Source organism: Procambarus clarkii, unplaced genomic scaffold (assembly GCF_040958095.1).
Source record: "Procambarus clarkii isolate CNS0578487 unplaced genomic scaffold, FALCON_Pclarkii_2.0 HiC_scaffold_147, whole genome shotgun sequence".
NCBI classification, from domain to species: domain Eukaryota; kingdom Metazoa; phylum Arthropoda; class Malacostraca; order Decapoda; family Cambaridae; genus Procambarus; species Procambarus clarkii.
The window spans coordinates 747,178-760,006 of record NW_027189180.1 but is presented as its reverse complement, the minus strand read 5'-3'; the positions used below and the strand labels follow the sequence as shown (position 1 = coordinate 760,006).

The 12,829-nt window shown below is 35.6% G+C and overlaps 1 long non-coding RNA gene across 1 annotated transcript; it reads left to right on the top strand.

The window, feature by feature from the left end:
• The first annotated feature begins 1,717 nt into the window (after positions 1 to 1,717).
• LOC138361024 (uncharacterized) lies at positions 1,718 to 2,233 on the top strand. The gene is made up of 3 exons (XR_011226757.1): positions 1,718 to 1,840; positions 1,952 to 2,065; positions 2,177 to 2,233. It is a non-coding gene; the product is annotated as an uncharacterized lncRNA (long non-coding RNA).
• Positions 2,234 to 12,829: the final 10,596 nt, after the last annotated feature.

The following is a 12,829-nucleotide window of genomic DNA, read 5'->3' as shown; positions in this document are numbered from 1 at the left end:
AGAAAGAGATGTTGTTGTCTTGCCTATATACTGGGTTTTTTGGAGCTTACAGTCCCCAAGAGGGCATTTGAAGGCATAGACGACGTTAGTCTCTTTTAAAGCGTTCTGTTTTGTGTCTGGAGAGTTTCTCATGAGTAGGCTGGCCGTTTTTCTGGTTTTATAGTAAATCGTCAGTTGTATCCTCTGATTTTTGTCTGTAGGGATAACGTTTCTATTAACAATATCTTTCAGGACCCTTTCCTCCGTTTTATGAGCTGTGGAAAAGAAATTCCTGTAAAATAGTCTAATAGGGGGTATAGGTGTTGTGTTAGTTGTCTCTTCAGAGGTTGCATGGCTTTTCACTTTCCTTCTTATGATGTCTTCGACGAAACCATTGGAGAAGCCGTTATTGACTAGGACCTGCCTTACCCTACAGAGTTCTTCGTCGACTTGCTTCCATTCTGAGCTGTGGCTGAGAGCACGGTCGACATATGCGTTAACAACACTCCTCTTGAGTAGTAGGGAGTACGACTCACAGAGGAATTTTGTTTTCTGGGAGAAAATTCCCCTGTGAGTCGTGGGGGTTTCAGGTGAATTTGGAAATTCCCCTGTGAGTCGTACGACTCACAGGTGATATTTTGTTCGAGGTCCAATATCCTGCGTGAGAGTGAGGGTTTTCAGGTAAATTTTGTGTCACAGATTTTAGAAGTTGTTAAAGTTCTTATGATGAAAATAATTTCCGAGACTTAGAAGTTTGTTAAAGGTCTTATGGGAGAAATTCAAATTCGTGTTTATGAGCCAGCATTTCCAGGAGAACTCTACGGACATATTTTACCTGTTTTCAACTTACAAAATTCGTCTGTGTGAGCCATGGTTTTCAGGTCCAAAGGGAAAAAATCGTCTGTGGGAGCCAGGGTTTTCCCTCCCCCTGCCTCTCCCGCTCGTACCTCACACCCCCTCCCTCCCCCCCCTTACCTCACAATCTCTCGCGTCACCTTTATTTACCTTATGCCAGCCAGCCAGACGCTTCGTGTAGGTCACCTCTTATCTTATCTTATCTTATCTTCTCCATAATATCTGGACCGTCCCTCCAACCTCTCTCTCTCTCTCTCCTCTTCATATTATTCTCTCTTCCTATTTTTCTGACATACTAATGTTTTATTCCTTTTTTCATTAACCAGTCAGTTTTACACAAATCAACCGAAGCATCTCAATGTAACCTTTAATACTGAAACTGTCTCCGAGACTATCTAAGCTGGCCCTAGCTACCTACCCCCCCAGCTATCTGCCCAAGGCAATCATCACCTGATTACCTGCCCTGACATCTACCAGTCATTGTCAGCGTTCGCCACCGTAATAATTTATATATATACATTAGGCGTTAATAAAACTTATTTATTTATTTATAATTTATTTAGTCATCTAATTCTTAGTTTACACAATGTATAATAAAGGAGTTTATTCCCAGTATTCGCCAATCATTCTCGCTATTAATAAAACAGCCAAACGCTCACTCAGGGGCACACTATTGTTATTACGCTCATTCAGGGGCCCCCTCAGATCGCCTAAGGCCAAAGTCTTAGAGGCCTACACTTTCAGTCAACATTCAATCTTCATCCTGTTCACAAGGTTCCCCATCCTAGTCATATCATCATCATGTCAGTGTGTCCCCTGTGCTTGTCTCCTCTCAACAACGAAATCGGGCATGTGTGTCAAACACGGTGTTTAACATGCCTAGGTGAAATGTCCATCAACGCTCTTCAAGAATGCAGACTGTACTGTATAGGATGCAACGGGTCTACACCGCCTGGACATTTTGACGTAACCTGTACCAGCTGTGGACAACTCTATTGTGCAAATCGTAAGTACCGCTTTTTCTCGCACATTCAATAAACTTTCAAAGAAAATATATATCCGAAACACACATACATACATACAGACAGTCAATTTATATATATTATTCTTATTTCAGTTCATGGTTCTACTTCCTGCCCGTACTGTCGTTGGTCCGTTAACCAGGAACCTCCCACCGAAGCCAGAAACGTCATTGAACCTCCACCCAAACGCCGTCGCATCATAAATAACCGTACGTTTTCATAATAATTTTCGTAATTTAAAAAAGTTAATAATTGTATATTTTTTATCAAGTGTATAAACAAGTAATATGTACTCATACAGAAAAATGTTTCCATTACAGGAGTTCCTATTCGTGATCAAGAGAATCTCATACTTGGTGGAATCAACATCCCAGCTCGTAAGTAATATTATTATTTATCTGTAATTCAGTTTCTCCTCTTATTTAGACTTTTTTGTTTTTCCTTTTAATAATAAATCCTCTTATTTACACGATATTTTCCTCTTAAAGTTACAAACATTGTTTTCCTATTAAGGTTTTCAAATCCTCTTATTGTTTTCAAATTTGCTTTCCTCTTAATGTTTATTCATTGCTAATATTATATTACAGAATCGCCCCAGGATTCAACCCAACCCTCTGAGTGGAGCACACCTGTACGCAGTCAACCCCAGCTTTCCCAGGAGCTAGAAGAAGATGCACCAGACGGCAACCTGCAGGCATCCTCAGATGAAGAAGAAGACAATCAACCCCCTGTTCATGACATATCAGATGAAGAAGAAGTCAACGCTCCGGATTCCCCAGAGGTACTTAACTTAGATAACGTTTTTCCGCGAGTGTTAGAAGTCATACACCATTTCGAAGGATCATTCTCGAGACATTCTTTCTCCATTCCCGGTCATTTAGACGCTAACCCCAGCGTTTATATAAATAGGTATAGGGAATTTTTTATAGAATATATAGACAATCAGTTCAGCCAAATACAGGAAGAATTCCCTCCCTCATTTCATATTTACCCAGACGTAAGCCTAATTTTGCAAAAACTTAATCATGCTGACGATCAATATGAAATATTAGACGAAGTATTTTCAATCAGGGGTGAAACTCAGACTGTTACACAGGAAGAGGTGGAAGTTCTTGTAAATTCATGGGTTGATGAAATGTCTGCTAAAATTGACGAATGTCTAAAAAATGTCCAATCCTCAAGTGTAGGAATTCATTCCATGTCGGGCTTTGCCATTAATTTTTCATATATTCGCCACCCTATGCACCTTGGATCTTACGTACCATATCCTGCGAAATTAAGGGGTAAAGAATCAGTATTTAATCCTGAAAGTGAAGGAGATGAGTGTTTGTTGCAGTGCATTGCAGCGTATAAAAACTTAGCATTGGGCAGGACTATGAATAACGTTAGAAAGTGTTACAAAAACCTTCAATGGTGTAGAAGATTCGTAGTATGGGCAGATGAAATCAGATTCCCCGTATCATTTGATTATCTTAAGAAAATAGAGAAGCTTAACAAAATTTCTATTTATATTTATACAGTAACTCATGAAAGTAACAGATACTATCTTAGTTTAGCTAGGAAAAGCCAGGAAAAGTATGCCGATAAAGTTCCTTTGTTGTTATTAGAAGGCAAGCATCTCTGTCTGATCAAGGACTTTGATAAATTTGTAAAGAATATTAACAATAATCAGTATAATATTCCTAACACTCATAAATTCTGCAAAATTTGTCTTTTGCATGCTCCCTTAGATGAAATTCAGGCTCACGAAGAGTCATGCACTGTATCCCAAGTATTTTCGTTCTATAATCGTAATGATAAAATCAGTTTTAAAAATTACGGTAGGACCTATAGCCCAACTCACACCGCCTATTACGATTTTGAATGTCTTTTAGAGCGTCAAAATCCTAGAGGCATGGTGGAATGTAAGCATAAAGCAATTGCTTATGCTTACATGATTTTAGACAGGGAATTCAATGTCATAGAAACGTATTCATACGTAGGTCCAGACGCGGTTAATCATTTTATTACAAAGCTAGAAGCCTCATGGAAAGCTATTCATGCTCAGCTCCCCAACTTCCCTAAGAACTTGTCTAGAGAACAGGAAAGAATGTTTCAAAGACAAAATACGTGTCAATTGTGTCATCAAACTTTCAAGAATAAGAAAGATAAACATAGACATCATAATCATGCTATTCAGGAAAATAATTACTTAGGTGCTTATTGTGCTCGTTGCAATTTACAATGTAAAAATGCTCGTAGATACTTGACCACATTTTCCCATAATGCAGCCTATGATCTTGGAATTATACTTAAAGAACTGCCCAAAAATCCCCACCGCGATGTAGAAATTCTAACCAAGGAAGGATTGAAATTTATGCAAGTCATCATAGGTGAACTTAAATTCCTAGATAGCCTAGCTCTCCTTAATGGGTCATTAGGAACCTTAGCAAGCGAGCACGTTGCCAGTAAGAAACCCACCAAGTACACTGAACACATACTAAATGGCGTATCCGATGAAGCTAAAGCTCTGTTAATTAAAGGTAAACAAAGCCTATGTTATGATTATATTTCTTCCATGGACGTGTTAGACGAACCTCAGCTCCCGTCGCGAGATAAGTTTTACAATGTTTTACATGACGCTCCACTGTCTGAAGATGATTATAACAATGCTCTTAAAGTATTTAATTTAGGGAACTGTACAAACATAAAGGATTACCTCATATTATATTTAAAAGTTGACGTAGGAATGCTAGTTGATATATTTACACTTTGGCGAACATCACTTAAAGAAATTTATGAACTAGATATTGTTTTCTATGTATCACTTCCTAGTTATGCTTGGGACGCGTTCTTATTTAAATCAAAAGTTGTACTTGACTATGTGTATGATCAGAATGTATATGATTTGTTGAGAAGGAATCTTAGAGGGGGGTTCACATCTTCCATAAGACAATTTACACAGGCTGTTAACGAGCACACTACATCTAACCCAAGCTCTGACGACGATACTCATATTTTGTACCTCGACTTCAACAGCCTATATGCAGAGTGCATGGCTGAGGTACTTCCCCAGGGAGGGATTAGACAATTAACTGACCTTGAGCGGGATACCTTATTAGGGCAAGGGTTACAACATATCCCCTGTGATCAAGACAAAGGTTATTGGATTTTATGCGATACAAAACATGTATATCCCGAGGTAGCCAGGTATACTGATGATCTGCCCCTTGTACTATCTCATACTAATATAACTGAGGAGTTTTTGTCAGAGTACAGTAAGAAAACCCTTAATGATGAAAAACGTAAACTCCCACCTAAAAATACTAAGTTAATTGCATCTCACTTGCCCCAAAACAATTACTTAGTAAGCCTTGATTTCCTGCAATTGCTATTAAAACTAGGGCTAGAAGTTGAACGAGTAAAAACAATCTATGAATTTAAACAGGCTCCCTATTTAAAAGATTTTATTTCAACCAACATTCGAGAACGAGCCAATACCACCTGTAAAGTTAAAGAAAAAGCTTTTAAACTCATAAGTAACAGTCTGTACGGGAAATCAATGACAAATATATCTAGATATGCTAATACTCACCATCTAGTAACGACAAAACATTCATTCTTAACTCATGCAAGAAACCCTTTGTATAAACGAGCTGTCTCTTTAGGTCCAGATAAGGTTCTCTGTACAGTAATGAAAGACATCCTTAAAGTTACCACTCCTTCTTACATGGGATATCAGATCTTGCAGATAGCCAAGAGGCGTTTATACGAGTTCTGGTATAATGTAGTTAAAGCCCATTATGGGGAGAGAGTTAGACTAATTTATACAGATACAGACTCATTCATATTTACTCTGACCTGTAAAGATGCTTTCCAGGAAATGACAAAAGCTCCTCTAGTAGATTATATGGATTTCAGTAATTTCGACAAAGATCATCCCATGTATTCTGCTACTCGCAAAGGTGAACTAGGACTCCTCAAGTCAGAAGTAAAGCAGAAAATTATAACTGAATTAATTGCACTCAAGCCTAAAACTTACTCTCTCCTAACCCTTGATAATGAACATTTTTGTAAATGTAAAGGGATTCCTTATCACCAACAAACGAAAATAACACATGCATCTTTTCAGAACACATTAGAGACAAATACAACTTTTAATTTTGTATCCCGATCCATTCGTAATGTTAATGGACAGATATGCACGTGTAAAACAACTAAGCGCGGTCTGTCAGCTTTTGATGACAAGAGGTACCTCATTAGTCCCACAGAGTCATTAGCTTACGGTCACCCAGACATTCCAGAGCGTGAGGTAGAGGAAGAGGTACAGGTAGAGGAAGAGGTGCCGGTGCAGGAAGAGGTGCAGGTAGAGGAAGAGGTGCAGGTAGAGGAAGAGGTGCAGGTAGAGGATCCAGTAATTGTAGATAATCCCCAACCAAGACGTCAATTGTTCCCCATTTTTAATCTTTGGGAAAAGCGGAATAGAGTCGCTCAGCAATTATTCCCTAACAACAACTAAGTCTGTTACTGTATTGTCTATGTATTATCTATAACTATATTCAAATGTCTATGATATTGTATTGGCTATGATTTGTTACTGTATATGATATGAAATGACTATGATTTTATTGGCTATGATTTATTTTGTTACTGTATTGGCTATGATTTTCTTACTGTATTTGATATGAAATGACTATATTCAAATGGCTATGATATTTTGATATTGTATATTCTATGATTTTATTACTGTATTGGATATGTTCAAATTGCTATGTTATGACTATGATTTATTTGTTACTGTACTGGCTATGATTTGAACTGTATTGGATATGAAATGACTATATTCAAATGTGTATGATATTTTGATATTGTATATTCTATGATTTGTTACTGTATTGGATATGATCAAATGGCTATGTTATGACTATGATTTTATTTGCTATGATATTGTTATATTGTATATTCTATGATTTTATTACTGTATTGGATATGTTCAAATGGCTATGTTATGACTATGATTTATTTGTTACTGTACTGGCTATGATTTGTTACTGTATTTGATATGTTATGACTATGATTTTATTTGCTATGATATTTTGATATTGTATATTCTATGATTTTATTACTGTATTGGATATGTTATGACTGTGATTTTATTGGCTATGTTTAAAATAAAAAACTCGAATGTAGATTTCGTTTAAATACTCCTTTCATTATATATTTGTAGTTAGTCTATTGAATCCTAGCAACATGGAAGGGCAGAAAAAAGTTATTACTGAATCCCAGTTGAATATATTTAGTGAACCGTCAAGAATTATTATTGCTGGATTTTCAAATGATGGGAAGAGCTATTTATGTGCTAAAATGATAGAGAAATATCAGCAGAACTTTGCAAAAATAATTATCTGTGGAAGCGGGTATAAAGAGTTGAGAACTAATCCACTTATTAAACATAAGATATCTTTTTACTCTGAAATTGTAAACCCTTTAGACGATCGTGATCCCGAGGACACATCTCATATATTAGTTGTTTATGATGACTTGTATGTTGAATCTACAAACACTAAAATAGTAAGTGATATATTTACTAAGGGACGGCATGAGAACATCTCTGTTATTTTTATAACCCAAAATATATTTTTCAGTGGGAAATTTTCTAGATCTATAAGTTTAAATGCTTCTCATTTTATTCTGCTTAAATCAAGAGACTTGTCCCAGATAGAAACATTAGGCAGACAAATATTCGGAAAACAAGATGCCAAGAAATTTTTAGATATATATAAGAAAGTGATTTCTCGACAGTATGGGTATTTACTTGTTGACTTGGGCGTTAAAACACCTGAATCCATAATATTTAGGGGAAATATTGTAAATGAACCCCCATATGAAATAGTGTATCAATGGTGAACATTACACAAACTCTTAATAAGATATACAATGACCCCAAGTCCATAGGTGGGTTTGGTGGTGTTTTAAAGTTGTATAAGGCTGCAAAGAAAACAATCCCTGAATTAACTATAAAAGATGTGAAAGACTATTTAAAAACGTCTAATGCATATACCTTACATCTATTAACAAAACGTAAATTTAAACGAAGACGTATCTTAGCACCTAGACCTAAAGCTTTCTTTACCAGTGACTTGGCTGATATGACATTGTTAGCTAAGCGCAACAATGATATTAAATATTTATTAGTTTGTGTTGATATATTTTCAAGGTTTGCACATGTAGTTCCACTATCCACTAAATCAGGTCAGAGTGTAAGTGAAGCAATGAAAGCTGTTCTGGATTTACCTTCATCAAAAGGTGTAAGGAAGCTTAACACTGATAAGGGCGGTGAATTCTATAATAAATATATGAAACGATTGTTAGACAGTAAAAACATTGATCTGTACAGTGTATTTTCTCAGGAAACTAAAGCCAGCATTGCAGAGAGATTTATAAGAACATTGAAAACTAAGATATATAAATATTTAACGGCTTATAACACCTTAACCTATATAAATGTTTTACCTGATATGGTTAAAACGTATAATAGAACACCACATAGAGGATTAAAGGGGAAAATACCTATTGATGTACACGCTTTATCTTCGCCTCAAGATGTGACTAGGCAGTTTAAGCTCATGTATAAAGGAGAGCAGCAGACTAAGCCACGCATCAGTAATCATCTGTCTGTAGGAGATACAGTACGGCTTGCCTTATCTAATCGTATTTCAAAGTTCAAAAGAGGTTTTCATCAACAGAACACTAAGGAAATATTTACTATTGCTCAAATTGATACTAAACAACCCGTGCCTTTATATTATCTAAAGGACTTAAATAATAGACTTATAGAAGGCGGATTTTATAGAGAGGAGTTGACTCCCACCTACTTGTCAGATACATTTGAAATTGAGAGAATTATAAGTAAACGTAAAGTTGGTAATACTACTTTATATAAAGTTAGATACGTCGGTTATGACAGTTCATTTGATCAGTGGGTGAATTCAGATGACGTGAAGAAACTATGAAGAAGCAGCCCTTAGTTAGCAAGTATCGTGGATTTATTGAACTATTAGCTAGATTAGGTTATAATTCTAGGAAAAAGTTAATTAAGACTCTTAAAAAGGAACATATATTTTGCCTATCTGAAATATTTAATAATTTATTAAAAAATAAAATTGAAGTTGGGAAGCCTATTTTAAAGAGACTTTCTAAATATAGAGCTCTACTCCATACATTAGCCTGTAAGAAGAAGGCTATTTCACTCAAGAAAGACATATTAACAAGTAAAAGAGGAGGTAATTTATTGGGCATTTTACTTCCCATAGCTATAAATTTTATTTCAAGGCTATTTAATAAGGAATAATGAAAGAATTCTATCTTGTACCACGAAAAGCTATTGATCAACAGAAGCCTACGGCAGTAAGTGTTGAGAAGCCTACGACGACAGTGAGAACAAATCCTGTTATACAACACTTGATAGACTTAAGATTAAAGCTTAAGGATTATGATTTTGCTGTCTCCTTGTTAAATTATTTTAATACAACTGGACTTGTAAAGTGGGATGAGGAAGGGAACGTTACATCACCAGTTACTGGGATCAATATTGTTGATGACGTTATAGGCAGGATGTGCACTCCGAAATTGTTATTCCCAGAAGATAAATTGCCCATAGCCAAGTTGTTTTTTTCTTTGACCTCTACACCTAAGAATTTATTTAGAAATGTAGATGCGAAAAATCAAGTGTTTTCTCCTCCGAGTTTGAAGAGGAAGATCAAGGCTGGAGATGAAGGAGAGTCTACCTGGATACCATATTAAGGTGAGTTTCTGTTTATTTTTATCATTTACTATTAGTCTACAGGATGGATAGTTACGTTATATATGCAGCAAGTAACTCTGATACTGATGTATTTAAAAACAATGCCCCAATGCTTTTGAAAATAGATTACATAATCAGCTGCCTTTAGACCCGAATAAAGCTTATGAAGTGTGCCTGAAGAATATATTCCTGCTTCCATCTTATTTCGCTGTTAGGAGGAATGACCCGGAAAGTTTTATTTCAGTTCAACTTCTAGTGTCTAATAAAAATTTATCTGATTTGAGTACGGTGAATACATCTTTCACTTTAAAGTCGGATATTTTAGCCAGTGATAATTGCATAGAGCTAACGACTATTTTAAATAGAGAAATTTCTACTATATTTTCAAAAAGTTCATTGAGTTTTATAGGATCCGTACTTAATTATAATTTCCCAGACCATGGGGACGTTTATATGAAATATGATTCGAGTATTAATCAAATTAAGTTTAATGCAGCATTTAGTGAGAAGTTGTTAAAATTATTTATTACAAAGGATGGAAAATTAGTTGTTCGAATTTCTTTATCTTTCGGTCGAAATATATGTAAAGTTATTGGAGCTGAAGTAGGTAAAGCCTATGATATTTTTATTATGAATAAACTACCTAATAACAGGTTATCTGTACAAGATACATGCTATTATCATCCTAGGTCGGGAGGCCGTATAGATTTCTTGTGTGTATATTGTGATAAGGTGCAGCCCACCATGTTTGGTAATCAGATTGTAAATATCTTGGATGTTGTTTCGTTTCAAAGTAATGTAACACACAGGAAATTATATAAACCTTTAAATACGACTAATATTGATGACATCAGTATTAGATTAACAGATCAAGATGGGGAGCCAATATATTTTGAAAAGGATGGATGTACGATTGCAGTATTACATATTAGACCCGTTGATATATAATGGCATGAGTAGAGGGAGTTTATCATTCTCTCCTGGCCTGTTTAAACATGAGGGTCGGGTTTGTACCGCTCTCTGTTGACGAGGTAGGGCGATTTATCGCTCCCTGAGGGAAGAGAGGCGGAGCACTGGGCAATATTACTGTTTTTGATAGAAGACATTTAAGAGGAGGTGGAATATTAAGTTTCTTAACTGGTCTAGCTCGTAGAGCAACTCCTTTCCTATTAAAAACTATTATGCCAGCTGCATTGACAATGGGACAGAATGTTTTGCAGGATATAAATGCAGGCCAAGGTACTTTGAAAGATTCAATTAGAAAACGCGGTATGGAAACATTGAAAAGTATAGGTCCTAAATTGATAGCAGGTGGCGGAATAACGAAAAGACCTGCCTATATAAAGAAAATGGATAGATATAAAGACGTGTTTTCATAAAAAACAGTACTAGTTGTATGCTAGACGCAGACATGATGAGTGTAAATGCTCCTAGTGCAGCATTGCAAGTTCCTTTAGAAAATTATACAGCTGCTATAAGCGATGGCTTTCCTAAAGTTAATCCGCATAGAATGGTTGAAAGTACGATATTTTCAAGACAGACACAGGGGATTTTACCTGTGAATTCAAGTATTAACAATAAATTTAAAGACTCTTATATTGAATTCCGTATCCCAGGAGTTTAGGGACAATTTATTGATCTTTCGAGCTTGACGCTAGAACTGATGGTTGAATTAACGGGACCTGACGGAATTACGGCTTTAGCGGATATTAAAAATGCATCAATAGTCAATGGTTTGTCCCAGACAATGTTTAAAGCTGTAACTGTTTATTTAAATGAGCAAGTGGTGGAAACTAATTCACTATTTTCATATTTATCATATGTAAAGCTAATGACAACGCTTTCTGAATGTAAAGCTGAAAGATTTAAAGAACTGACGTATTTCTATAATGACGTTTTTCCTGAAAAATATGATGCAGATTATTTTAAGAATGCCTCAGAAGACCTTAAATCTAGATTTGTAAAGTTAAAAACTGAGGGAGTAAATTGTTGCTTTAAACTGCTATTGGACATTACAACTTTGAGCGAATATCTTTTGGATGGAATTGATATTCGTTTGAGATTAGAACTTAACAGTGATCCGTGGGTTATAAACAGTATTGAATCTGGATATAAGTTTAACATAAAACTAGCTAGAATGTGGATTGATCGGATAACTCCATTCACATCTGGATTGGAGGCTATTAATAGAGCTCTGGCTGAACAAAATATGCCAGTTACATATACGTTTGATAAGACACTCCACAAGACGTTCATTCTTGGTAATGGGCAGCAGAGAATAAGTATTGACCAGCCATGGGGGAGCATTATCCCAGATAAATTATTTATTATGATGATGGATATGGAAGCAATATCAGGAGCGTATACACTTAATCCACTTTATTTCGATCACTGCGATTTATCTAATGTATATATTACACGTGATGGGACAAACTTATTTAATATAACTTGCAAGTTCCCGAATAAATGTTCGAAACTATACTACGAGACTCAAAATACAGTAGGCTTTAATGCTTGCAATACCTTGACATATAATTCATTTATAAAAGGAAGAACGTTACTGGCATTTAGACTAACGCCTGAGGAATTGAGAGATACCCTTCCTATAGAGGCTTTGGGAAACCTGAGAATTACATTAGAATTTGCTGTTCCAGTGAAATCAAATAAAGTTATTATTTTATTCGGAAATACAACGGGAGTATTAAGAATTTATTCCGATTGGCGAGTTGTGTGTGATACAAGAGCATGAACTGCAAACAAATTAATACGGCATTGAACAATATGAAAGGTAGTAAAGCTAAATATATTGGATGCTATTTAGCGACGGATATATATAGAATAATGAAGCAAATACGGGATAGGCCGATTATGTTTATAATAAATACCTTAGGAAGAGACTCTAAGGAAGTAATGGGTCACTGGATTGCTGTATATAAATCTAAACGGAAAATAGTTATACTAGATTCATATGGAATAAATGTGTATTCGCCCTACATTTCGGAGTTTTTAAATTATTATAAAGACTGTGATGTATACACGTTTACAGAGAGACTTCAGAGTTTAAATACATACGTATGCGGGCTATATGCGATGTTTTTCTGTTACCATCTTTCAGACAAGGATCTAAAAACTGCAATAAAGCTATTTGAAACCAGTTTTACTTATGGAGATTATATGCAGAATGATAGGA